The 4,410-nt window shown below is 37.6% G+C and overlaps 1 long non-coding RNA gene across 1 annotated transcript; it reads left to right on the top strand.

Moving 5' to 3' along the window:
• The first annotated feature begins 2,453 nt into the window (after window positions 1-2,453).
• On the top strand, window positions 2,454-3,993 carry LOC139435256 (uncharacterized). Its single transcript, XR_011644549.1, has 3 exons — window positions 2,454-2,543; window positions 3,276-3,354; window positions 3,896-3,993. It is a non-coding gene; the product is annotated as an uncharacterized lncRNA (long non-coding RNA).
• The last annotated feature ends 417 nt before the right edge of the window (window positions 3,994-4,410 follow it).

The following is a 4,410-nucleotide window of genomic DNA, read 5'->3' as shown; positions in this document are numbered from 1 at the left end:
CTAATACTTTGCCTGAAAAGGTAATTAACAGTGTTTGAATACAGCACCAATATCTGTTTTGAAGCAGTACATTCTTATTTGGAGTCATGATGTTAATGACACTTGGTTATACACAAATGTGTTTATTTTGAATACTTCAAGCATACAAGTATATTTTGAAGATATAAACATGTGTTTATATTGAGAGCAGTAAAGGGCCAGGACAATTGTGTTTTGTGCCAATTGTTAATAAATTCTGGCAAGACCCGTCAAACGAGCAGTAAAAGGAATTCTCTGCTCATAATTTCTATTGTTTTACAGGAAATACTATCTGTCATCGCACCCTGCATAGCTGTTACATACACAATCTACAGAATAACATATAGAATGAATTGAATGATGAATAAACAGTGGGGTATGAATACACTAGATATCAGCCTATGAGCAGTATGAACAGTGTGTATGAATATGCTAAGATATATAAAGTATGAAAACGGTAAGCAGTATAGTATAAAATATATAGATATTAATTTCATGATGATAAACATTGTGGAACAATGATGAAAAATGGGAATGGATGTGGCGTAAAACTGACACAAAACAACAACAAACTTTTGCCAGCCAATTGGAGAGTTTAATCAGCAGCACGTGGTAAAAACCACCAATGAGTGCTCAGCTCGAGATCCCAGCGAGCCGTTTCCCATCAAGCATTTCGCTTCTGCAGCTCGTGGAGAGCAACTGCGCCAACTCGCCTCGCTCTCAAGGCTGCGGGTGTCTTTGTCCCGCGAGATTTCAAAGTCTCATGTGGGCGAGCCTCCAGAGCAAGTCGGACAAAATGACTAACCATCATGCAACGCACTAGCAAGACAGTAGGCTTGTTTGAGACGCGTTGCGGCTCGCCTCGAAAGTAGACGAGAGTAGCCGATCGCAGCCGGGGGAGGTGTCAAAATGCTCGTCTTAAGTCGGACAGCTCGGACTCGAAGTCGGCTTGACTGGCTGGGTTTGCAATGGCGGAAATTGCGTTGGCGTTTTTCGTTGCAGATGAAGTGGATGCAATAGAAATCCCACATGTATTGTATGGAGAATGACATGATCTAAAGGGACTGTGATTGAGAGAAAATTAAATATTTGTTTACAATAAACATGAATATGTCATTTGTTTGATTTGCATTAAAAGACAATACCATTTTTGATTTAAATGATAGATTACCTTGTGCATTTGTTGCAGCCCGTGCTTGCTGCATAAGTGCAGCTGCTGAACTGTTATCTGAAAAATAATTTACATCATTTAAAATCATATCCAGATTGTTGGAATGCAATTTAGTTGTTTACTCACCATGTTGTAGTCTTTGGGAAATGTCTTGTGAGACTCTTACAGTGATGTCTCCCTGTCCATCACGCAGTGTAAGCACCACAAATTCCATTTTACCCACTGTAGACAAAGGTGATCTCCATTGCTTTATATAGGTTTGTTAATTCAGTCATGATGAGGAACCACACCAGTGACTGGGTTCCATAATTAGAAATGCTCCTCCCTCTTAATGTTTGCAAAACTGATAGGTGACAGGCTACAAATGATCAGTCCCTTCAGATCTGCACACATGAAGCTTAATGAGCATGAATTGAACAGACCTGCTCCTGTGTTAATTCTTTAGCTGCCACTTTAAGCTTTATGATGTGTACAACATGGATGTAATTTGATTTAATCTTGCCATTTTAAATGATGTATTCAATAAATAAGGTTAAACCAAATCATTACATTACAATAGATTTTATTTTAATGATTTGGTTTAACTTATAGAGAAACTTTATTGTTATTGCACATATTACAGGTACTGAGACAACGAAATGCAGTTTAGCTTCTAACCAGGTGCAACAAGCAGTGAAGTGGAAAGTAATGCACACAATCTACAGAATAACATATAGAATTAATTGAATGATGAATAAACAGTGGGGTATGAATACACTAGATATCAGCCTGTGAGCAGTATGAACAGTGTGTATGAATATGCTAAGATATATAAAGTATGAAAACGGTAAGCAGTATAGTATAAAATATATAGATATTAATTTCATGATGATAAACATTGTGGAACAATGATGAAAAATGGGAATGGATGTGGCGACGTAAAACTGACACAAAACAACAACAAACTTTTGCCAGCCAATTGGAGAGTTTCATCAGCAGCACGGGGTAAAAACCACCAATGAGCGCTCAGCTCGAGATACCTGCGAGCCGTTTCCCATCAAGCATTTCGCTTCCGCAGCTCGTGGAGAGCAAGTGCGCCAACTCGCCTCGCCTCGCACTCAAGGCTGCGGGCGTCTTTGTCCCGCGAGATTTCAAAGTCTCATGTGGGCGAGCCTCCAGAGCAAGTCGGACAAAATGACTAACCATCATGCAACGCACTAGCAAGACGTTGATCGCAACTGCGCAGGTCTGCGCAGGTCTTGCTTGTCTCAAACAAGCCTAGTCACAGTCAGGTCGAACCGGATGACAGCGGGGCTAACTGTTCGCTAACGGTTCGTGTCGCTACCAGTCCGCTGACATGGCGCGTCAATCAACGGTAAGTTTTGCCCATTACTTGCCCAGTATTACTTTGAATATTATTATTGTGATTGAGGATTAAATCCGCTTTGAAGACCACCGTTTTATATCGTGCAGTTTAGCGGCGAAATAACGTCAGTCAACCAGCTAACGCTAGCTTTGTTGAGTTTATGCTAGCTAAACAAGTAGTGGTTGTTGTCTATACAGCAGTAATTCATATATTATAGCCTATTGCTTTGGCACTAACGGTTGATAACCGTTTATGAAAATAAAACCAATTGAACTCTACTGAAATAATGACAAGTTTTATAATTGTCTTGGGCTCCTGCTGTGTTTTTAAAGCCTTTGTAAATTATCCATGCTATTTTCTATTTAGCTAACGTCGAAGTAGTGTATGTGAAATCAACCTCACAATAAGATGTGTGTGTACATTACAATTATTAATGTCATATTTCAAGATGATTACTTAGATATTACAATATGGTTGGTTGAGCTGGAGTTCATTATTGAGCTTACAAGTTAACGTCACAGTCATCTGAAGAACGAACCCAAACTTTGTTGTTTTTATTAATTGTATTACAAATTGATATCAAATAAACAGTAAGCATTGGTAACACAATTTCTAAAGTTACAGTAAAATAAAAAGGACCCTGACTCGGACAATACACAATCCAACATGTTCAACAGAAGAGAATCAGTTATATTGTTTGTACACATGGTACTTTACATATATATATCTGTTTGTTTAAAGTGTCCAGGTGATGCAGACAGGCTGGACCAGAGAGTGAGAGACAGAACTGGACTCCTCACAGCAGTGAACTTCAGCAAAGGTACTAAGACTCTTTTTTCATACTGTACACAGAATCAAGAAAGATATTGGTTTAAATGAATGAAGTATTGACTTTAATACACTGATATACATTCCATTAAACAATACTAAATCCTAGATCACCTACACATCAGTTAAGTTGTGGGTTTTTTACATGCAAAAAGTCACATTTAGATGTTAATAAGCAATATGACTTTGTCAGCTTTCTAATTTAATGTATTGAAGGCAAAGATATTTAACACATAGTGAGAACTGCTACTATTTATCTCTCAATATTGTCTGTAAAAAACGTGGTAAAAGTTATTCTTTCAGTGAGACAACAGAGCAAGCTTCTACAGTTGCACTACGTTTTGACAACAGTTAAATATTATTTTGATAATAACATATATTTCAATGTTGATGAATTTCATACTGTTCATTCATAATCTGATTACAATTAAAAAATAATTATATCAACAGCCCCATAACACACAAACACACCTCTTTCATAAATAACACTTGTTCTGCAATAATGTTTTTATGTTTCCTGTAATTTTTGTTAGGAAAGGACATGCCCGAAAGACACGACATCTTCTCCTTCTCTGAGGGTCAAGAAGAACATCCAAGAGGAACATTAAAAGCTGATGTTATGAGATTTTAAGACCAGTACAGGACATTCACTAAGAAACTACTTTTATTGTGAAAACAAAGATCTGCACACCGAATATTTTTGTCGTCTATCAGGACCATCATTTGTTTGTAACGCTGCCTGCACCTCAGAGAAGGGGTGGTTATAGTCAGGCTTATAAAGTGTGGCGAAAAACATAGTCAGCTGATCGAATGCACCTATTTCAACATCTACACTCCATCAGCTGATTATTTCTATTTGCCTCACTTTATGAGCTACTTGTGCCTTGTACCACAGAGTTTCCAACGTCACAAATAAATGGGGCCAATCTTCAGTCAGATGTGAATGTGTAATTTTTCGTACATTTTCAGTAAGAATAATGGACAAAAGGAGTGCAAATACAAATACAATTTATTGAAATGTGAACCAAAAGTTAATCAAATGTTTTAA

The sequence above is a fragment of the Pseudochaenichthys georgianus genome, chromosome 15 (assembly GCF_902827115.2).
Source record: "Pseudochaenichthys georgianus chromosome 15, fPseGeo1.2, whole genome shotgun sequence".
NCBI lineage: Eukaryota > Metazoa > Chordata > Actinopteri > Perciformes > Channichthyidae > Pseudochaenichthys > Pseudochaenichthys georgianus.
This window is presented reverse-complemented; position numbering and strand designations above follow the sequence as displayed.